At 32.5% G+C, this 25,447-nt stretch overlaps 1 long non-coding RNA gene across 1 annotated transcript; it reads right to left on the reverse strand.

Moving 5' to 3' along the window:
• Nucleotides 1–947: 947 nt before the first annotated feature.
• LOC136038462 (uncharacterized) lies at nt 948–22,394 on the reverse strand. The gene is made up of 4 exons (XR_010620215.1): nt 22,062–22,394; nt 14,701–14,874; nt 7,429–7,510; nt 948–2,020 (listed from the first exon to the last, which is right to left on the reverse strand). It is a non-coding gene; the product is annotated as an uncharacterized LOC136038462 (long non-coding RNA).
• Between the last annotated feature and the right edge of the window lie 3,053 nt (nt 22,395–25,447).

Genomic DNA, 25,447 nt, shown 5'->3' on the forward strand with positions numbered 1-25,447 from the left:
GGATAACACGACCCCCAATAGCCCCTGGGGAAGGGTCTACGCTATAAGATTTGCCGATTGGTCACGTACAGTATTTGTTATTGGGAAGTATGCATACATTTTCGGGTAAGATGCGAATTTTCTCCAGAGGATTTTTCCACATGGAGAATGTTCCATAGGGAGGGAAGTTTCCAGGCGGTGAATTTTATACTGGGAAATTTGCCAGAATTCCAATGCGAAATTCTTCTTATGTCTTGCTTTCACTTTGTCGACTCATTTTTACACGAAGAGATGTTAATGGTAATTGTTTGGGGTAAATTTTCGCCAGTTTTGAATTGTCTAAGAAATATATCCATGGGGAGGATTCCGTAGAGGTGGAGCCAGACTTCCTGGCATTATTTTAATAAAAAATCAGAAATTAAATAAGAAAAAAAGTTTTTTCGCCTGAAATTATGGAGCAACATTAAAATTTAAAACGAACAAAAATTATTAGGTATTTTAAGGGGGTAGCCCCCTCCTAAGCACCAAGCTCTATATACTAAATGGCAATTCCCGCATCTGCCTAATGGCACTTGGAGGCCTTTTAAATGAACTTGGCTGATTCAGAATATATATATATAATCCTCTGTTGAATCTTTTCAAGATACGAAAAACAATGCCCCTTATATCCAGAGAAAAATTGACAAAAAAAAATTATCCTCTTTTTTATGGTTGTACTAACCCCTTTTCAAGTTCACAATATTTTTTTTATATTATGGCCCATAAGATATGGCCCAAAATATACGTACGTTTTTTTAAAAAAACGTATATCTTTAATAAATATCTTTAATTAAAAATTTAATTAAATTTTAATTCAAATTTTTTAATTAAATTTTTTAATTAAAATTTTTTAATTAAAGATAATAATATCTTTAATTAAAAATATCTTTAATCGTTTTCATAAAATGACGGTGCATTCCTTTGCCCTTTTGTATATATGGAAGAATTTATAAGCCTTGTATATGTTATTCTGCTTTTGTTTTTGCTTCAGATTAAAAATTTGGCCCAGGCTAGCTTTTGAGTTATCTTAAAATAAATTTTATCTTACTGTTTGCATTTGATGGCGTTTGCATTTGCTTAAATGTTCTTTTTAATAAAAGGAAAAATGTTTAATATTTGAAAATTTGAACCGTAAGAAAAGTTACATTATTCAGCTCTAACTGATCGACTACCTGTAAATCAGGATATACGTAATAAAATATTAAAATTGTTATTAATTTAACAAACTTAGTTTATGTCTCCTTTAAACTTCTATCAGCAAAACGAAATTTCTTTTGCCAAATGAACAATTTTCCTTACTGAATGACAAAAAGCAATTTCAAACGAACTATTATACCAATTGTCTTATAATATAGTTTTATTGGGCGTCGTTTGAGATTTCTATCTATTAGAGAGGGGTCTTAAAATCAAATAGCGTCAATTAAATCAAGGATAAATGACAAATTCGCCTTTTACCGATAGCTAGGAATTAACTCAAGGGTAGTTAATGCTAATTTACCCCCCGTATCTCTGTCAGAAAAATTATATATTTGTTGAGTACCCATCACACCATAATGTGTTGTCTCTCCCTAGTCCCCAGTATTAATCCAAAAGAGAAAACTCTTTAAGAGGAAAAATAGCACTGAACGATATGAACTATTGCACATAATATGGTAAAATAAAAATAGATAATTGTCAGTCAACCGCAATTAATTCAGTTTCAGATTTCAATCAAGTTTCCAAAATAGCTCATCCAAGAAACCCAATATTCCTCAACCCGTTATCTAAGAAATAATACAAATTTATTTTCCCGATCTATGTCTACTACCTTATATTTTGCTTTGCCATTAGCCATTGGTATCAAATTGAGTGTCGCTGAGTCTCTTCTTTTCTCTTAAATAACATTCTGTAGCCATTTCCAATTTCTAATAAGTTTCTATACAAGTGGTTCTTCTTTTTTTTAAGTTGTTCTTCTTTTTTTGAAGTTGCTCTTCTTTCATATTACGGTGGGGGGTTTTCACGCCTGAAAAAGCACATAATTTATGGTAAGTAAACAGTCACATTTTACTATCGTGCTTACCGTGCTTCAGTATGGCGATCAGCGAATCAGTTTCTTTTTAAATAGATGAACTAATAATACCCAAGAAGAATGAATCCCAAGAAGGTAGGCAGGAGACATGGGCATTCAATCCAAAACTCTAGCTTCAACTTTAGGCATCAACTCTCTATTCCAAACTCTATTCCAAAACTCTAGCATCCAAAACTCTAGCAATCAACAAAACTTGAAAAATATACCTAAACAAAAAATCGTACTAAATTGAATTGTTAAAAGCAATACAAATATTAAAATGGACCTCATTGACATTGTATCCAGTTGCTTTAAGTAAAGAAAGTAAGCAAGAAGACATGTTTGCCATAACCTAAGCCGTTACAAGATATTAAAGGCCTAATGCAGTGTTGCATAAAGATACTATGGAGAGGATTATTCGGGGCATACAAACAAATATTAGCCTAATTATTGGTCAAATAAAAATTCCTAGAAACTGCTCCACCGTCCTTAATAATTATGCCACCTGGGTAAGTAACGCTGTTTTATTGACTTGAGTTTTCTTAAAAATAATTTTTTTTAAGAAAGCAACCCCGTTGAACTCCTGATTTAATATGAAACCAGCTTCTGACCTCATATTCTATCTTGACCGCAGCAATGTTATCAAACAGTTCATGGTAACGAACTATAGTACGGAGGGACACGGCTAAATAGTAACCAAAACTGTAAAAACGGAATTTTAATACCAATAGATGGGCCTACATCAACTGAACTGGACTTTTATGCTGACTTTAAATATATAAGTTTCATCCAAATAAATCCTACCCAACAAAAGTTACGAGCCTTAGAAAAAGTCATACAATCTTAATGAAAAGCACACAATCAGATTCAGCATATCAGAGAACCCTACTGTAGAGGATTCAAGCTCCTATCTGCAAAAATGTGGAATTTAGTATTTTTTACCATAAAAATCACTGTGTTTATGCTATTTGCTTCTTTTTTTCTCCCAGGGGTGATCCTGTCGACCCATTTTTCAAAGAGTGTTGCGAAAGAGCTCATTCTAACAGAGTTTAAAAGTTCTAGCGCCCTTTTAAGTGACAACAAAAATGAAGGAAAACCAGCCCTCTCCCACGCTTATTTCATCAGGGGAGGGGGATACGAGGGAGGATCTCACCATAAAGGAATTTATCATGAGAGAAGAGAATTTCCATGAAGGGAGCACTGGATTTTCCGGAATTATTTTGAAAAAAAAATAAATCAGAAATTAAACTGAAAAAAAAGTTTTTTCAACTGAAAGTAAGAAACAACATTAAAACTTAAAACAAACATAAATTGTTAGGCATAAAAGGGGGTTGATCCCCTCCTAAATACCTGACTCTTTACACTAAAATATTTTCAGTAATTTCAAAAGAGCTATTTATTCTAATTAAACGGCCTTTGTGATTCAGGGGTCATTCTCAAGGAATTGGAACAAAACTCGAAATCTAGCGTAAAGAGCGAGGTATTGACAATTTTAACTGCAAGCAAAGTTACAATATTCTGCTCTAGCTGATCGACTATCGATAAAAGAACAAATACGCTCTCAAATTGTAAAATTTTTACTAATGTAACAAACTTAGCTTATGCTATGATGTTGCAATTGGGAAATTGTTGGGAAACAAGTTTCCCAACAGAGACCAAAGAACAAACAAAAATTATAAAACCCGTTTTTCAATCAACAAAAAATGTATGATCATCTTGAGATCTCTTTCTACTTATTTGCAACGCCAGATGAAGGGGCTTATTGGGTCTGAAACCTGGTACTACTCGTACAAAAGCAACTAGTATACTTTTAGAAAAATTTTCGATGCGTTTTGCAAAGCCGTTTTACCCTCCCCCCCCCCTAAGAAAATCCTGGAGTCATTTCTTATTTTAATTTTTTTTTAATTTAAATGACTTGGATTGGATTTTCTAGACAACTTTTTAGAAAAGTTTTAAAATAAATTTTATCGTACCGTTTACATTTGATGGCGTTTGCATTTGCTTAAATGTTCTTTTTAATAAAAGGAAAATTTTAATATTTGAAAATTTGAACCGTAAGCAAAGTTACATTATTCAGCTCTAACTTATGGACTATGAAATTTTTAAATTGCCGCTAATGTAACAAACTTAGTTTTTGTCCCCTTTCAATTCCCCTTCTTAAAATTCTCCTTTAAATTTCTAACCGCAAAACGAAATTCCTTTTATTGAATATACAATTTTACTGACTGAAAGACAAAGAGCGAGTTCACATAAACGATTACACTAGTAATTGCCAATTCGCAAGAACTATTATACTAGTTGCTTTACATTTTAGTTTTAATGGGCACCTTTTGAGATTTCTATCCGTTAGACAGAGGGGGTCTTTAAATCACATAGCATCAGTTAACTCAAGGATAAACGGTGAATTCGCCCTTTATCGATATTAGAATTAAACTCAAGAATAGTTTGTGCAAATTTATCCTCAGTCTCTAAGTAAGAAACATTTTCTTAGTAAAAAATTATAAATAAGAAATATTTGTTAAACACCTGTTACGCCGATATCGGCAGTCTCTGCCTAGTCCCTAGCATAAATCCAGAAAAAAAAAACTCTTTAAAGGGAGAATAGTACAGAACGATGCTAACTACTCTACATAACATGGTAAAATAGAAATAAATAATTGCCAGTCAAAAACATTTAATTCAGCCTTCAATCAAATTTCCAAAAAACTTCATCCCCGTGTTTTTTTCCAAGAGACCCAATATTCCTCAGCCGTTATCCGAGAAATAATACAAATGTATTTTACAGATTAATGTTCTTCATTATTTTATGTTGCGCTTCTTTTGTATTACGGTGACAATTCTGCGCCTGAAAAAGTATATAATTTATGTGAATAAAACAGACACATTTTTAACACCGTGCTTGCCTCATAACAAAGTGCTTTGGTAAGGTGATCAGCGAATCATTTTTAAACAGATGAAACACGATTCCAAAATGGTGAATGGGAGACATGGACTGGCACATACGTACGGGATGCACCCCCCAACCCAAAATCCCACGATTTGTTTTACTTTCACATAATTTCCTGATACCTCTCACAGAATAAGGGATTTGAAGGATTTGTGTCCCCCCCCCCGAAAAAATTCCTGCGTACGTGCCTGGACAGGAAAATTCAATCCCACCACCGCTTCAAGGGCAAAAAACAAAGTTTTTTTATTGTTGGACAATTCACCACTAAGACTGTTTCGCAACGAAAAACTCGAACAGAACTTGAAAAACATCTAACCGAGAAATCGAACAAAATTAAAGTACTAAAAACGAAACAAAAATTAAAATGGGCAAAATTAACCACAGGGTATCCAGTTACTTTGAAACTGTAGGGTACAAAAAGTAAGCAAGAAGACATAATTCAGTGTTTTATATAGAAAATATTGAGAGGATTATCCGGGCAGAAAAATAAATAGTAGCCTAATTAGTGATCAAATAAAAATTTCTAGAAACAGCGGGAATGGGGACTGAAGATTTGTCCTAGCGTCAAAAAATATCACTAGTTCCATCTAGCGTTTGACAGATCTTGTCGCTATTGTTTTATTTCTTTAACTTAGCAAATTTGCTAGTTTCAAAAACAGAGATCCAGTGCTTATTACTATGGTAATAATGCCTCACAATTACACCAAAAGAATTGAAGAAACATCAAATACCAAGCCAGGCCTTGGTCACTTTTTCTTCGACAATAGCACAAAATTTAACTGTTTGAAGTCACCAATATCTCATCATGATTTTCTTCATTTAGAATTATGCAAACATCACGACTTATAGTATAGGAAACAAACAAAAACATAAAAAAAAAACAATTATACAGTTAGATTACCCATCAGATACATTTACATAATTTGATAATCTCTGCTGTGACAGTTACACACTACTGAGACTGACTGAGACCCCCCTGAAAGGCCGACACGTAGTTCCTAACTATATGCAAAATGAATTTACCGATATATCTTGCTGAAAACAAATAGCTGGCAGAGACTTTGTGTGTGCTTTTAGACGAAAGACATGTTAGAAGACCGAACTTTATATAAAACTACCACTGAACTGAAAACTAAGATTTATTAGAGAATTGACATCTAAAAATACTTATTAGAGAATTCCATAAACAAAGTAACTTTCAAAATCTAAGGGAAGAAGCAAAAAATATAGGGGGATATCCCCCCTCACTTTGATTGTGTTCCAAAAGAAATATGACTTTAATATGTCTTAAAGTCATTGTTTATACTTATACCATCTGGAAGCAAAATTCATCGTACCTTTTGCATAAATATCTGTTAATGATCAATATAAAATATGTCACTCAAATCGAGAGTTAACTGCTAGAAAAAGAAATTTCATATTCACCGGGGAATGTCCGACATACTTTTTCTCCTTGGTTTAATTCAGCGTTGCCAGTCAACTTTTTTAGTTTTATGTAAGGTTTCATGGTAACAGGTTTATCTAGGTTAGATTTGTATCCCATTTCTAAGAATTATAGCTTAAATTAACTTAATCTAACTTTTACCATCAAATCTTGCACAAGACAGAAATGCTGATTCGCTAAGCTAATTGAATCCAAGCAGAGGAAAGGACATTTTGGACAGTCACCGTCGAATGACGACATTAACCAGATTTTGGACATTCAAAGTAACAACTATACTACGATGACTATCCTTAGACTGTTAGGTGTGAAGACTTTTGAATCACTACTTTTTGTAGATTCTGTACAACTACTAGAACTCTCTGCGGCACCAGGCTGCCAAACACCAGCATAGCTAGACACGCTTCTCCTCTTTACCAACATATTTAGAGCTACCCTCTTTACACTCTTCCTAGAATTTTTAATGTCCCTTAGATCCTCCCTTATGAAATCGCCCGCCTAATTTGGAGACGACTTGAATTCCATTTGGCCGTGCATGATTGGCTGCTAGTAGAATATCTAATTGTCTGTGAGTTCCGCCGGTTGCGGTCATGAATGCACCCTCTCCCTTTTTAGGAAAACTCCGAACAATTATCAAAGTAAGAAAATGAGAAATAAGGTTCTCCTGTCTTAGAAATTTCTAATTTCCCTCCTTCTCTGGAATTGCCCATCCAAAATAAATAAACTTGGTAAAGAATACAGCTGATTTCTCCGGGTACCCATTTACAACTGGGTTGACTTTGGCTGAACTTACAGAGTCATATCATTGACCCCCGTCCCAAACTAAATAATTGGGTTCGTTAAAAATAAAAACACAAAATACTTCAGCCATAATGGTGCTTCTCCCGTTCTGTCAGTTTTTCTGGTAGAACATAATAAAACGAAAAAGAGCGAAGTAAATGAAAAAGTAACAATAATAAAAAGGGAGCAAATTACCTTTAAGACCTCCTTTGTAAAGCCCCTTCCCCGTCCACTTGGGGACAGCCAGTCCTTGATTGGGTCCATTGAATGGTTGGAACTAAAAGTATGATTTTTTCATAGATGTGTGGATGGTAGGATGACGAACTTTGGAAGATATAAAGAGAACTAAAATGTTGTAGAATAATAGTAACTGCGCAAAGGGAATAGTAAATGATCACTATATAATAGTATTCAAACTGCACTTGTTTGAGGGTCAAGCAGCATGAGTCCCCCTCCACGTCCGAAGACCCCGACATCCCCCACTCCATAATATGTGCATGATTCTACATGGGATAGACTGTGACATCCATATTGGATTAAATAACAAAATGCTTCCAGCTTAAAAAGCATGTGTTTAAACTGAAAGAGTGGAGTAGCATAAAAACTTAAAACGAACGGAAGCTATTCTGTAGATGAACGGAGTTGTCCCCTCCTCAATACCACGGTCTTTGCACTAAAGTTTGACTTTTTGTTCCAATTATTTAAAATGACTCTTGTTTTTATTATAATAATAACCTTGTTTAAGGGTTCTAAGACATATTTAGCGTAAAGAGCACATTGAGGAGGAGAAAACCCTCCTCATATACGTCGTTTTAATGTTGTTAAATTCTAATGTTGCTCCCTTATTTCAGTTGAAAAGACTTGTTATTTTCATTCAGTTTTGATAGTTTTTAAATAATCCCAGGAAATCAAAGGAAAAATTCCCATTCCCAAAGGAAAATTCCTCGATGGAAAGATCCTCCCACGAGCCTATTTGGACCCTGTTCGACATGAAATCCCCAGGGCCGTATCCAGGACTTTTGTTTGGGCGGTGATTTTTTTGGTGAGGGACAAAAAATCATTGAACATCAAAAATGCGAAACTGATATTTAATAAAGAAATAATAAAGAATTGTATTTAACAAAGAATAAAGAGTGACATTAAACCCCAAAATGAACAGAACTCATTCCAAATAGGAGGGGGACTTTCCGTTCCCCGTCTCCACCCCCGTCTCATGGTTTTTAGTAACTTCTGAGGATTCTCATTCGATCAGAAATTGAGAGTTCTAGTCCTTTTAATAAGTCAAAAATGACTAAAAAAAAACCAGCTGTTTGAGGGGTGGTTTTCGGATATTTTCGGGGGAAGGGGCATTTTCGGACAATGACAAGGGGGTGGAGACATAAAACATAAAATAGGAGAAATAAATATGGCTTTAATGGTTTGCGACGTCCAATTTTCTATATTTTGCGGAAAAAAACTAACTTTTTTTGTGAATCATATTGGCAGGGCTTTATATAGTGATTTAAAAAACAAAACAATTCCAACAAAGTCGAATATGTGAAGATTCTAACTTGTGCTTTACCCAATAATATTGCCTACACTTGGTAGAATGTTGCACGAGGGTTAAGTTGCACGGGGGTACAGTGTAACAGTTGTTCAGCTTCATACAGTGCAGGGAAATTCAGCTTCACGGGAGTCAATTGCATGTAGGTTTAGTTGCACAGAGGTTCAGTTCCACGGTGCTTCAGTTATTGGGTTTCAGTTGCTTGGGGCTTAACTACACGGCGGTTAAGTTACACGCATATCGTTTATCTCACTGAGACTAAGCTAATTATCTCTGAATGCAGACAGAGACTCTAGTTTTACTCAGATCAAGAGCTTGATCGTGGTTGCTATAACGCGTAAGTTCTTTAAATAAACATAATTAAAATAATTAGATCATAATGATTAATAATAATTAAATAGTTTCATTGATAAATTAATAACAGTCACAAAGAAACTATTCATTATATAATAAATTCAAAATAATTCTGTTAATATAAGAAAATTTTGTTAAAATTTTACCTGGAAATTATGTGGAAGAAGGAGGGAGAGGCGATAATCAAGATTTTAGTACGATAGCCTAGTACGCTGACAAAGGAAAAAAGTGGGAATCTAATGGCAGTCAAAATAGGTCAGGATAGGATATTGCAAATTTTATCTATGATATACCAGTTTTAGTTCTGGTATTAACATATATGAATGCTCAAACTAATTACTCAATCATAATTGATCTAACATTTGCATCTTGTCAGACCATGCAAATAGCTGAATATATAACACGGGAAGATCTCGATATAGGAAGTCCACATAAATTAATACCAATTAATCTTGACAAGCTACCGGAAAAGAAAATGGACCATTACAGAAACAAAAAATTTAACCAAATTCAAATTCACCATATATCCAAAAAGCTAAAAGTCAATCTACCAGAAAAATTAAAATGTTTTGAGGCTGATGCAAAGCCTTCCGCATCATGTATAAATAGTTTATCATTTCTTCAGATTAATTTACAGCATTCGTATGTAGCTTTATTAGAATTATATAAAAAATATGGAGATGGTAAAACCAGATGTTATATTAGTTCAAGACCCATATGTAAATACAATTTTAAAGTCTCCTCTGCACCACCAAATTTAAGGTGTTTTTCAAAATTTGATCCTTCAAAAAGACTTTATAGCGCAACAGTTTTTGTTATAAATACGCTGAAAGCAGATCTACATTTTGGTGTCTCGACAAATGAATATGTTGTTGTCTATATATATGCTCGCAAAAAGACCTTTACAGTTGTGTGACCTTACTGTCTTCCTTCTAACGAAAATCCTTCTTTATGTCTGTAACTGATTGAGAAAGTAAGAATTGCGTCTGCATTAATTTTAGGTGGGGAATTTAATGCCCAAACACCTTTTTGGCTTTCTAATAATATTGCGGACGAAAAAGGGGAGGAACTGGAATTAACTTTTACAAATAGGTCGCTAGTTGTCGTAAATGATCCAAAGTGGCAACATATACAAGAATGAACACCACGAGCCCGGACGTAACTGCTGTCGGTAATTGTTTGTCCCGTGATATTTATCATTAGAAAGTGTCAACATGTCCCAGTCTTTCAGAACATGGGTATATTTCTTTTAAACTAAGATGTTCTGACTCCTCCAACATAAGTTTCACTGATCCAAGTCTGAATTACAAGAAAGTGGATTGGAATACACTTGGCTAACATTTTTAAAATAATATCGACGGCATATTTAGTATACCCATGAAAAATAAACAAGAGATTAGCTAATTTGTTCAAAGCCTTACAAATATAATACAAATAGGAATTAAAATTGCAATATTTGGAAAAAAGACTGTGTTCGAATGAAAATGAGAAGTCAAAACTTGTAGATTGGAAAATTTTCTGTAAAGATAAAGGTAGCTTAGATCCCTGGAGCACAATACATAAGATATATTCTAACCACCCATCCCTAGTATCCCCTATTCACATTGCAAAATATAACGGCACGTACACAGAATCATACCAGGAAGGTGGCCAGTTATTCTTCAACAAATGGTCTACCCCTGATTACCGCTAAACCAAAACTTCTTATCACCGCCAAATTCGAGGTCAAGTTGAATAAGCTTGTGACAACAGTCGGGATTTTCACCTATAACAGTTGATTCTATTGATCAACAGCATCTACAACATGCTATTAATTCTCCTAAGCCACAGAAAACTCCCGGCTTAGATGGTATTGTTAATACAGTTGTAAAAAAAAGTCCATGACTTAGCTCCCATTTTGCTTAAAATATATAATGCATGTTCGGATATTAAGTATTTTCCTAGGGACTGGAAAAATGCTAAAATCATAGCAATTCCTATGCAGGGAGAACTAATGATTATTTACCATCTTCTTATCGACCCATTAGCTTATTACCAGTTTTTGGCAAGACTTTCGAAACAACCTTATCATATATTTTGAATAATCTAAGTATTAATAAGGACTAGATTTATAAAGACCAGTTTGAACTTGCTAAAGGCAAATCAACAGTAGATGCCCTGGAAAAACTTGTTACGACAGAGGAAGAAAATAGCAAGACGAAGAAATTCACACCTTGCCTTCTCTTTAAAATTAAAGGTGCCTTCGACAATGCCTGGCACCCTGGGATTTTAAAACAGCTATTAGAATTAGACTGTCCCACTCTTCTAGTTATGCTGATTAAAAGTTACCTATCATATCGATCAGTTTCTTACAGTGATAAAGCTAAAATGTAACTCGTATCCATAAAAAATCGTACCCACAAGGAAGCATACTATCAACGTTTTTATGGTCCGTTCTTATGGCCGTTTTATGGTTGAAACAATTTCCCCTTACTTTGTGTGATTTTTCCATTTGAAATTGAATTATGAACTGGAAAGCTAAGAAAAGCCAGTGTCTGTCCTTTTGATATCCCATTTCTTCTTATTAGAATATTGGTTTTGAAGTTGTTTCTCCGATCGCGTTTATTTCCCGAACCGTATGAAGAATCCTCTGCTAAATCTTTGCAAAAGGAAAAAATCCTTCCTCCTTTTACAGACCTGGAACAATTCAGGAGCCTAAGTTCTACATCTACCTCCCATTATATAGCTTATCTTGTCAACTTTACTAGCAAATTCCTCAAAAGTCTAATGCCTATATTAGTTTAGTTTATGTTTAAGATCCAAAAAAAACATTTGATTTTGTTAGTTACAATGTATTAGTTCAAAACCTTGTCACTAAATTCAATATTGACCTTTTCCTAGTGAAATTGGTTGCGTATTTCACATCAAATAGATCACAAGAAATCAAATACCATACTCATTATTAAAAATCCCCCCCCCCATGATCCAAATGGAATACCGCAACGTACTCTCCTAGTTTCACTTAATAGTCTCACTAAGGAATTTCCTGACGAATTGAAATTTATGGATGAGCTTAAAGTTTTTGAAATCTTCTAAAGAAATTTACTGAGTATTCTCATTAACATTGCACAAGATGCCTTGGAAAAAGTGACGAAAATAAATCAATATTAAAGCCAATAAATTTCCTTAAAACGCCACCTTTTTAATCATATACCTCCTGGAACTTTTGCGTCCTCCCTGCATTTACTCGACGTCACAATTTTCCTATAATTTAAAATAGGATATCCATTAACAATAACAATATTCATAAAGCTAAAGGACCTATCTCCTTTCTAAACTCCTGAATCAGGTGCCCTCCTTCTGATCCGTCAGTGATTTATTGAAGGATATACATATATGACACTTTGCTAGAAACCCAATATGTTAAAATTAAGATTTCCCGCTTTGCAGCCTTATACAAGGGTTGGTATACACAAGCTGAAGCAATAACTATGATATATGGAAACCTCAACATCTTCTCTGCTGAGGAATAGCAGCCCGCACACGTCAATTACCCTTTAGCAAAAACCAACTATTATCTCACAGTGTTTGCTCCCTTCGAATTCAGGAAGCAGGCAAAACGCTTGCAACTGCAATTTAATTTGTAACTGCACTATATAAGAGCTATGATAATACTAAATAACGAATCGAAAGCAAGAAAACCAAAGTGTTAATAGCAGAAAACAGGTAAATTTTTGTGTAAGTAATTTGAATGAGGGCAAAAAATTTGTTGGAGTGGTTAAAAGAAAGCAGTTATTGCAAATTGTGCAAAGTGGCACGTTTTACGGGGGTTAAGAGGTTGGAGAGTTTGGGGGTGTAGATAAAATACTCAAAAACCATTTTCTGTAATCTATTTTCTTATTAATATAGGATAGAACATAATTATTCACTACATATCCTCCTCTATCCTTCCGCATCTTGAATATACTTCTGCGGTTTGGAACTCACAATTTTCGCGGGAAATCCAATAAAATTGACTTTATTCAAAGGAAAGCCTCTTGACTTGAAGAAACACTGCTTGACTTCAAAATACAAAAAAATGTCCCCTATATCCAGGGAAAAATTGACAAAAAAAAGTATCCTCTTTTTTACGCCTGTACTGACCGCTTTTCAAGTTCACAATCTTTTTTTTTTATATTATGGTCCATATAATCTGGCCTACAATTTATCTTGTCAACTTTACTATAATATGGCTTAATATAAATCTTGTCAACTTACTAGTAATAGGGTAGAACATAATTATCCACTACATATCCTCCTTTATCCGTCCACATCTTGAATAAGCTTCTCCGGTTTCGAACCCACAAATTTCACAGAAAATCCCAAAAAATTTAATTTATTGAAAGGATAGCCTCTTGACTTGAAGATACACTACTTGACTTCAAAATACGAAAAAAAATATATACCCCTTGTATCCAGAGAAAAATTGAAAAAAAATATCCTCTTTTTTACGCTTGTACTGACCCCTTTTCAAGTTCACAATATTTTTTTTTTTTATATTATGGCCCATATAATATGGCCCAAAATATATGTACATGTTTTTAAATAAAATTTAATAAAAATTTAATTTAATTTAATTAAAATTTATAATTTATAATAAAATTTATAATATAATTAAAATTTAATTAAATAAAAATTTTAATAAAAATTTAAATAAAATTTTATTGCTTTCATAATTTCACGGTGCATTCCTTTGCCAGTTTTATATATAGAAGTGTTTATAAGCCTTTTATATGTTGTTCTGATTTTGTTTTTACTTCAGATTAGAAATTCGGCTCATCCAAGCTTGTGAGTTATTTCTAAAATAAATTTTATCTTACCGTATGCATTTGATGGCGTTTGTATTTGTTTAAATCATCTTTTTAGTCAAAGGAAAAAATTTAATATTTGAAAATTTGAACCGTAAGCAAGTTACATTATTCAGCTCTAACTGATCGACTACCTGTAAATCAGGCTATACGTTTTCAAATTTCATAATTGTTACAAATGTAACAAACTTAGTTTAATGTTTCTTCTGAATTTCTATCAGCAAAACGAAATTTCTTTTACCAAATGTATAATATTTGTGACTGAAAGACAAAAAGGGAATTCACAAACTATTATACCAATTATTTCATAATTTAGTTTTATTGGGCGGCATTTGAGATTTCTATCTATTAGAGAAGGGTCTTAAAATCAAATAGCGTCAATTAAATCAAGGATAAACGAATTTGAGAATTAGCTCAAGAATAGTTCAGCCAAAATCACCTTCCGTCTCTCAGTCAGAAAATAATATATTTGTTGAACACCCTTCACAACATAATTGGTAGCCTCTCCCTAGTCCCTCGAATTAATGCAAAAGAGAAAACTCTTTAAGAGGAACAATTGCACTGAACGATACTAACTACTGCACATAACATGGTAAAAAAAATGAATAATTGTCAGTCAACCGCAATTAATTCAGTTTCAGATTTCAATCAAGTTTCCAAAATAGCTCATCCAAGAAACCCAATATTCCTCAACCGTTATCTAGGAAATAATACAAATTTATTTTCCCGATCTATGTCTACTACCTTATATTTAGCTTCGCCATTAGCCATTGGTGTCACATTGAGTGTCGCCGAGTCTCTTCTTTTCTTCTAAATAACATCCTACGGCCATTTCCAATTTCTAATATGTTTCTTTAGATGTTGTTCTTCTTTTTTGTAAGTTGCTCTTCTTTCATATTATGGTGGGTTTCTTTAAGCCTAAAAAAGCATATAATTTATGGTAGGTAAACAGTCACATTTTACTACCGTGCTTTGGTAAGGCGATCAGTGAATCAGCATGTTTTTTTTAATTGATAATTTTTTTTAATAGATTCCGAGAAGGTAAGCAGGAGACATCCGCATTCAATCTTGAAATCTCCTTTTTCCTCTTTTTCTTTTCTTTTTCACTCAGCGTTTCGCGACTTCACAAAAAACTCGAAACAAAACTTGAAAAATACACCTAACCGGAAAATCGTAAAAAAAATGAAGTACTAAAAACAAAACAAAAATTAAAATGAACCTCATTGACAGGGTATCTAGTTGCTTTAAAGTAAAGAAAGTAAGCAAGAAGACATGTTTGCCACAAACCTAAGCCGTTACAAGATATTAAAGCCCTAATTCAGTGTTGTATAAAGATACTATTGATACGATTATCCACGGCAAACAAATTAATATTTCCCCAATTAGTAGTCAAATAAAAATTCCTAGAAAGTGTTCCACCGTCTTTAATAGTTATGCTACCTGGGTAAGTAACGCTGCTTTATTGACTTAAGTTTTCTTAAAATTAATTTTTAAAACATATTCTAGCATCTTGAACTCGCAAAATCTATAAAAGTTAATTCATTTTACCAACATTTTCATCTAAGACGTTTAAATCGTCATAATAGCTAAAGTCTAAGGGACTTTTTATTCCCAACTCTCACTTAACCTTTGCTGTGCTCCTTAGGACAAAGTTCACCAGAATTTTCCGTACAAATGGTGATAGAACGCAACCCCACTCCACTCATGACTTAATACGAAACCAGCTTCTAACCTCATATCCTACCTAAACCGCAGCAGTGTTATCAAACAGTTCGTGGTACCAAACTGTAGTATAGCCTAAATGTAATTGCAACCTGTGCAAATGTGATTTCATACCCAGATCGGACCACCTACCATTATTAGCTGTTATAAATTACCCAGTAGTAAAATTACCAAAAAATAAAATTGAGAAATTGATTACCAAAAAGAAAATTGATTACCAAAGAGATTTTTGGTAATCAAGATTTTGGTAATCGATTTTTGGTAACCAAGAAATTGTTTAACAAAAAGAAAATTGAAAAAAAACGCATTTTGTAATCAAGTAATCAAATCTTTTGTAATCAAGTAATCAAATTTTGTAATCAAATCATTTTGGTAATCAAGATTTTGGTAATCGATTTTTGGTAACCAAGAAATTGATTACCAAAAAGAAAAATTGAAAAAAACACATTTTGAAAAAAGAAAATCTGAGAAACTTTGCTGAGGGGACTAGTGTTATTGATCGGAGCCCCGTATATTCTGAGAAAAAAACCCAACGGAAGCACTGAACGAATTATTATCTGTTCTTATGTCTATTTACAATAAGACGTGCCCCATAAAGTTCGTTAAATCAAAAACACAACAACCTCGTAAGCCATGGATTACCATTGAAATAATTGAGCAACTAAGGCTAACAAATGCACTTTACGTAAAGTTCATGGATGAACAAAGTGACGAATCATTTAATCCATTCAAAACACAGCGGAATTTCGTAGACAGGCTGCGTTGCAAAGCCATGACAGAGTTCTATAACAGGAAGTTTCGAGAAAACAAAGGTAATATAAAAGAAATATGGAATGTTATACGTGAATATATTGGTGGAAATGAAAAGAATGGAAATTCTTTTGTTTTGAAATTTTATTTTGTTTGAAAATGTTTCTTTTATTTGAATTTTTCCTTTTCAATCAAAACAGCTCCATTTGAAGGTTAGCCTTATATCTTCATTTATGATTATAAACGGCTATTATAGTTTTTTGCTATTTATAATTATAGTTAAATTAATAAAATATGGTATATATATGATATACTATAATAATATAATATAATAATGTAATATATATATATATATATATATATATATATATATATATATATATATATATATATATATATATATATATATATATATATATATATATATATATATATATATATATATATATATATATAATAAATATATATATATACTGACATAAGACAACAATAATAATAGACTGAATAACACAGTTAATAATGAAAAAACTAATAACTATCTAGTTCAACATTGTAATAATGGTAAATGTTCCATATCAGATATAACTGTCACAATTTTAGAAAATTTAGAATTAGAAAATTTAAATAAAGATGAGAAGAATAATAGACTACGTAAACAGGAGGATTTCTGGATCCATACTCTTGGTACAGCTTATCCTTTTGGGCTAAATGATCGTGTAGCAAAATATGGTGACATGTCTCATGTTGTTGTTAAATGTATTGATGGTTTTATGGACCATCCTTCTTTTACTTGTCCTACTAAACGTAAAAAACGATCGAGAGGACATAGGAAAAATAATAGAAAAAATGAATTAGATGTACATATGCTTTCTATAGATCTATGCCAGCTACTTGAATCTAGGGGTATGATTTCTGCAATAAAATGTCTAAATAATTTATCCAAGAGGAATTTAATCAAACTTTTCTGGATTGTTAAGAATAATACAGCTCTTGATTATAATTTTAAAGTAATATGTGATACAATTTGTATTCTAACTAAAACGAAATTTATTACAAAAAAGAAAAAGTTCGATAAGATTAGTAATAAGGATAACAGATTATATTTACCTATTAATTTTACTTGTAACAGATTGAAGATATTAATTTACCAGAAATTTTAAATTAGCGGCATGTGAAACAGGCCCTTCCTAGTAATTTGAATTATAATGATAGTCCAGTTTTAACTTATAAATTTTCAAAAACTATTGGGCAAATTATTTTTAACTATAATTTAATACTAAAAAGATTAGATAGTGATATAAATTGGAAACCGGTTTGTAATTGTAAGCAACTTGGCCCATTTGTAAATCCTACTTATAAACATGTTATAACAGGGGACTTGTCAATAATAAAACAACATGATCTTGAAATTATAATAAATAAAGGGGCTAATTTCCGTCTTTCTCATCATCTGAAACCATCGAGTGTTCTTGATGGCTTGGAAAATGATTTTGATTTATTTATTGATAAGTGGTGTAAGAAAGAGAATAAAAATAAAGAGAGTTTTCAAAGTTGGAAGAATTTAATTATTAGTAGAATAAGAAATAAACTATATTCTAACTTAAAAAATAGTAACACTAAATCATTATTTTATAATGCGAAGATTAAACAAGCAATTGCTAATCTAAAGAATGAATTTGTAATTGTGCCAGTGGATAAAGCTAATAATAATTTTGCCATAATTTGTCAGAAGCTGTATTGTGATATCTTAAAAAGGGAGTTATGCACAACTAATGTTTACAAAAAGGTAAATATAGAGGATGAGAATTTAATTGAAAAGACTGAAGAAATATTTATAAAAAATTTTAATATTAAAATAAATGACAATGATAAAAAGTTCCCTTTCCTATATTGGACTGTAAAATTTCATAAGAATCCCCCTAAACCACGGTTTATTGCTGGAGCAGCTAAATGCCCAACCCGCATTGCTGCTACTGACCTCTCTTTAATTTTAAAGGAAATTGTAAATAAACTTAAAACCTATTGTTCTGGTATTAACAAATTTTCGAATTTCAATTCATATTGGAGTGTTAACAATTCACTGCAGGTGATAGATTCCTTAACAATGGTTTCAGCTAAAAGAATTGAGTCTTTCGATTTTGCGACAATGTATACTAATTTATCACTTAATGCAGTGTTTGATAATTTAAAAACTGTTATCAAGAAATCTTTCCTCTTATCTAGTAAAAGGTTCTTAAAAATAGACACTTATAATAAAAAAGCTATATGGACAAATTGCTTTAATACTACAGTTAACTTGAGATGTTACAGCTTGGATATGATTTTTGAGTTATTAGAATTTGTTTTATACAATACTTATATAAGATTTGGTGGTGATTTGTACAAGCAAATCGTGGGAATTCCCATGGGGGGGGGGAATGCCAGCCCATTTATAGCTGACTTGTTTTTAAGTCAACTAGAATATAAATATATGATGGATAAGAATAATCCAAATAATTGAAAACATGTTTTGTCAAATAATAAAAGATATTTAGATGATATTTTGGTCTTAAATTGTCAGGATTTCATTGATATTTCTAAAAATATATATCCATCAGAGCTTACTCTTGAATCTAGTCATGGCGCTGGACATGAAGATCATTTCTTAGATTTAAATGTTAATATTTGTGATAATAATAAATTAAGTTTTAAAATGTATAATAAAACGGATGATTTTGATTTTGAAGTGATTAGTTTCCCATTCCCTGAAAGTAATATACACTCAAATATCAAATATTCTGCGTTTTTCTCACAGTTACTTCGTTATGCAAGGATTTGTAGTAATTATATTGATTTTAAAAATAGATGTAAAATCTTAAGCCAAAAATTGATATCAAGGGGTTTTTCTGCAAATAAATTAACTTGGCAATTTTAAAGAATTTAGTTTTCATTATAACGAACCTTTAAATAAATATCAAAAGAATTATCTGGAAATACTTAAAGAAATTTTCAACTAATTTCGGAGGTTCGACAAATGATGATGCAGCGCCATTTATTTTGAATTGTGTTTCAAATAGAGCGGATTTTTTTTTTAAATAGCCACATGGTCATGATGAATTCTATAATTGTTTAGTTCATTCAGGTGTTTTGCAATGTGTTAATATTTGTGATTTGGCAAAATTTATTATATTTAGTTTACCTATTGGTGCTAAAAAGAGGGATATATTAACAGGATAAGCTTGTTTTGGTGTTACTTGGTTGTTTTACATTTGCTGGTTTTTTTTTCGTTCATAGGGATGTATTTTGGGGTGATACCGGACACGGGGATGCCATGGATATTCTGTGGTAGCCACAACACTTGGCTGGGTAGAGAATTTAAAGTGGCGAAACCCTATATAGGCCAGTGTATTCCCCTGATGAGCCCTTGTGTTGGGTTGTTGCCTCTGAATTATTTGTCTTTATTATTTTTTCTATTGTTTGGTAAATGACGACTTATACTTATTGACGACATGACTGCCTGTCCATGGATTATTCTTTATGTTGATTGTGTATGGCTATGCTGTTTGACCTATGTGATTGTATGGATGAGTAGGGTTAAGGTCTCTTGCAAGTGCTGGTCTATATTAATCACTAATTTAGGAAAACAGTCTTCCTTTTCTCCTTCTGTCTCTTTTTTTTTTTGTGTGTGTGTGTGCTGTTGCATTGGTGGTTTCTCTTTTCATGATATATATATATATATATATATATATATATATATATATATATATATATATATATATATATATATATATATATATATATATATATATATATATCCTCTGTTGAATCTTTTCAAGATACGAAAAACAATGCCCCTTATATCCAGAGAAAAATGAACAAAAAAAAAATATCCTCTTTTTTACAGTTGTACTGACCCCTTTTCAAGTTCAGAATATATTTTTTTTTATATTATGGCCCAAAATGTACATACGTGTTTTTAAATATCTTTATCGTTTTCATAAAATGGCAGTGCATTTCTTTGCCAGTTTTATATATGGAAGTATTTATAAGCCTTTTATACGTTATTCTGCTTTTGTTTTTGCTTCAGATCAAAAATTTGGCCAAGACTGGATTGTAAGATATCTCAAAATAAAACTTTATCTTACTGTTTTGCATTTGATGCACAAATACATATGTACATAATTTACATATGTGCATTTGATGGCGTTTGCATTTGCTTAAATTTTCTTTATTAGTAAAAGGAAAAATGTTTAATATTTGAAAATTTGAACCGTAAGCAAAGTTACATTATTCAGCTCTAACTGATCGACTATCTGTAAATCAGGATATACGTAATAAAATATTAAAATTGTTACTAATGTAAAAAAATTAGATTATGTCTCCTTTAAACTTCTATGAGCAAAACGAAATTTCTTTTACCAAATGTACAATTTTCCTGACTGAATGACAAAAAGCTAATTCAAACGAACTATTTTACCAATTGCCTTATAATTTAGTTTCATTGGGCGGTACTTGAGATTTCTATGTATTAGAGAGGGGTCTTAAAATCAAATAGCATCAATTAAATCAAGGATAATTGACAAATTCACCTTTTACCGATAGCTAGGAATTAACTCAAGGATAGTTACTGCGAATTTAGCCTCCGTACTAACCCCTTTTCAAGTTCACAATATTTTTTTTATATTATGGCCCATAAGATATGGCCCAAAATATACGTACGTCATTTAAAAATATCTTTATCGTTTTCATAAAATGACGGTGCATTCCTTTGCCCTTTTTTATATATGGAAGATTTTATAAGCCTTGTATATGTTATTCTGCTTTTGTTTTTGCTTCAGATTAAAAATTTGGCCCAGGCTAGCTTTTGAGTTATCTTAAAATAAATTTTATCTTACTGTTTGCATTTGATGGCTTTTGCATTTGCTTAAATTATCTTTTTAGTAAAAGGACAAATTTTTAATATTTGAAAGTTTGAACTGTAAGCAAAGTTACATTATTCAGCTCTAACTGATCGACTGCCTATAAATCAGGATATACGTAATAAAATATTAAAATTGTTATTAATGTAATAAACTTAGTTTATGTCTCCTTTAAACTTCTATCAGCAAAACGAAATTTCTTTTACCAAATGAACAATTTTCCTGACTGAATGACAAAAAGCAATTTCAAAAGAACTATTATACCAATTGTCTTATAATTTAGTTTTATTGGGCGGCGTTTGAGATTTCTATCCATTAGAAAGATTTCCTTAAAATCGAATAACGTCAATTAAATCAAGGATAAATGACAAATTCGCCTTTTACCGATAGCTAGGAATTAACTCAAGGGTAGTTAATGCGAATTTACCTCCCGTATCTCTGTCAGAAAAATGATATATTTCTTGAGTACCCATCACACCATAATGTGTTGTCTCTCCGTAGTCCCCAGTATTAATTCAAAAGAGAAAACTCTTTAAGAGGAAAAATAGCACTGAACGATATGAACTATTGCACATAATATGGTAAAATAAAAATAGATAATTTTAAGTCAACTGCAATTAATTTAGTTCCAGATTTCAATCAAGTTTCCAAAATAGCTCATCCAAGAAACCCAATATTCCTCAAACGTTATCTAAGAAATAATACAAATTTATTTTCCTGATCTATGTCTACTACCTTATATTTTGCTTTGCCATTAGCCATTGGTATCAAATTGAGTGTCGCTGAGTTCGCTGTCGCTGACTTCTTTTCTCTTAAATAACATTCTGTAGTCATTTCCAATTTCTAATAAGTTTCTATAGAAGTTGTTCTTCTTTTTTTTGAAGTTGTTTTTCTTTTTTTGAAGTTGCTCTTCTTTCATATTAGGGTGGGGGTTTTTCACGCCTGAAAAAGCACATAATTTATGGTAAGTAAACAGTCACATTTTACTATCGTGCTTACCGTGCTTCAGTATGGCGATCAGCGAATCAGTTTCTTTTTAAATAGATGAAAGACGATCCTGGGAAGGAAGGCAGGAGACATGGGCATTCAATCCAAAACTCTAGCTTTTTTTCTTTTTTAACCTAGTGTTTCGCAACTTCACGAAAAACTTGAAACAAAACTTGAAAAATACACCTAAACAAAAAATCGTACTAAATTGAAGTGCTAAAAACAAAACAAATATTAAAATGGACCTCAATGACAGGGTATCCAGTTGCTTTAAGTAAAGATTACACAAAAAAACTAGTTTTTTAACTGAAAGTAAGGAGCAACATTAAAACTTAAAACGAACAGAAATTACTCCGTATATTAAATGGGTTGTCCCCTCCCCAACACCGCGCTCTTTATGCTAAAGCTTTTAATTGTTTTAAAAAGTAGAATTGTGGCAAAGAGTCAAACTTTAGCGTAAAGAGCGAGAGATTGCGGAGGGGACAACCCATTTCATATACGGAGTAATTTCTGTTCGTTTTAAGCTTTAATGTGGCTCCTTACTTTCAGTTAAAAAAACTAGTTTTTTTAATGTAATTTCTGAACGTTTTTGAATTAATGCATGTTTGATTTTGGCTCTCCAGACATAAATTATTAAAATGAAATTTGCATATTAATTCCTTTTTTGGCTAAATGGCTTTCTCTTAGTTTTGATCAGACGATTTTGAGAAAAAAGGGATGGAGAGGGAGGCCTAGTTGCCATGCAATTTTTCGGATACATAAAAAGGCAATTATAAATTTTTATTTTTAACGAATTTTTTTTTTTTAGTAAAAAATATACGTAACTTAAGAATTAACTTACGTATTATGTATATGACGTATTAACAAACTTTTATATTCTTAAATTTTTATTATGTATATGAGGGGATTTGTACCCTCGTTAATACCTCGCTGTTTACACTAAATCTTAAGTTTTGTCCAAATTCTTTAAGAATGACCCCTGAATCAGAAAGGCTGTAGAATAAATAGTTGAAATTACTAAAAATAATATAGCATAAAGAGCAAGGTATTTATCTCCTCCTAAATACCTCGCTCTTTATGCTAAAGTATTTTTAGAACCCCTCATATGCGTAATAATCTCTGTTCGTTTTAAGTTTCAATACTACTCCTTACTTTCAATTCAAAAAACTTTTCCATGTTTATCTTTTCATTGTTTTTTTTTATAGTAATTTTAGAAAATCCTGCACCCTTTTCATTGAATTTTTGTTCCCCCATGACATATTTCTCCAAGGAAAGATCCTACCACATATCCCCCTCCCCTCAACCCCACCCTCAAACCGAGAAATCCCCTGAAAACGTCTGTACACTTCCCAATAACCATTATTATATGCAAACACTGGCCGAAGCTTGTAACTTGCAGCCCCTCCCCCAGGGACTGTGGGGGAGTAAGTCATTCCCAAAGATATAGTTGTTATGGTTTTTGACTATGCGGAACAAAATGGTTATCTCAAAATTTTGATCCGCTGACTTTGGAGAAAAAATGAGCGTGGGAGGGGGCCTAGGTGCCCTCCAATTTTTTTGGTCACCTAAAAGGGGCACTAGAACTTTTCATTCCCGTTAGAATGAGTCTTCTTTTGACATTCTAGGACCATTTTGTCGATACGATGACCCCTGGGGAAAAGAAAAAAAAAAAAAAAAAAAAACAAATAAACACGCACCCGTGATTTGTCTTCTGGTAAAAAATACGAAATTCGACATTTTTGTAGATAGGAGCTTGAAAATTTGCTATAGCATCCTCTGATACGCCGAATGCGATGGTTTGACTTTTGTTAAGATTCTATGACTTTTAGGGGGTGTTTTCCCCTATTTTCTAAAATAAGGCAAATTTTCTCAGGCTCGTAACTTTTGATGACAAAGACTAAATTTAAAGAAACTTATATATTTAAAATCAGCATGAAAATCTGATTCTTTTGATGCGTTTTTTAGAGTTTCGTTTACTATTGAGTCAGGTCGCTCCTTACTCGTTACCACGAACTGTTTGAAAGTCAGCAAGAAGGCATGTTTGCCACAACCTAAGCCGTTTTAAGATATTAAAGGCCTAATTCAGTGTTGCATAAATATACTATCGAGAGGATTATTCGGGGCATACAAACAAATATTAGCCTAATTAGTGGTCAAATAAAAATTCCTAGAAACTGCTCCACCGTCTTTAATAATTATGCTACCTGGGTAAGTAACACTGCTTTATTGACTTGAGTTTTCTTAAAAATAATTTTTCAAACGTATTCTAACCCCTTGAACACGCAAAATCTCTAAAAGTTCATTCATTTTACCGTTTTAATTTTAGATGCTTAAATCATCAGCATACCTAAAGTCAAGGGGACTTATAATTCCGCTCTCTCACATTACCTTTGCTGTGCTCCTTAGGACAAAGTCCACCAGAATCATTCGTACTAATGGTGATAGAACGCCACCCCATTGAACTCCTGATTTAATATGAAACCAGCTTCTAACCTCATATTCTATCTTGACCGCAGCAATGTTATCAAACAGTTCGTGGTAACGAACTGAAGTACGGAGGGACACGGCTAAATAGTAACCGAAAGTGTAAAAACGGAATTTTGATTCCAATAGATAGGCTTACATCAACTGAAGCGAACTTTTATGCTGATTTTGAATGTATAAGTTTCATCCAAATAAATCCTACCCAACAAAAGTTACGAGCCTGATAAAATTTGCCATATTTTCGAAAAAGAGGTAAACACGACCTAAAAGTCATACAATCTTAATGGAAAGCACGCAATCAGATTCGGCATATCAGAGAACCCTACTGTAGAGGTTTCAAGCTCCTGTCTGCAAAAATGTTGAATTTCGTATTTTTTACCAGAAAAATCACGGTGTTTAGGTTATTTGTTTTTTTTGTTTGTTTTTTTTTTTCCCAGGGGTGATCCTGTCCACCAAATTTTCAAAGAATGTATTGAAAGAGCTCATTCTAACAGAGTTTAAAAGTCCTTGCGCCTTTTTTAAGTGACCACAAAAAATGAAGGAAAACTGGGCCCCCTCCTGCGCTCATTCCATCAGGGGAGGGGGATACGAGGGAGGATGTCTCCATAGAGGAATGTATCATGAGAGAAGAGAATTTCCATGAAGGAATC

Source organism: Artemia franciscana, chromosome 18, assembly GCF_032884065.1.
Source record: "Artemia franciscana chromosome 18, ASM3288406v1, whole genome shotgun sequence".
In the NCBI taxonomy this organism is placed as follows: Eukaryota; Metazoa; Arthropoda; class Branchiopoda; order Anostraca; family Artemiidae; genus Artemia; species Artemia franciscana.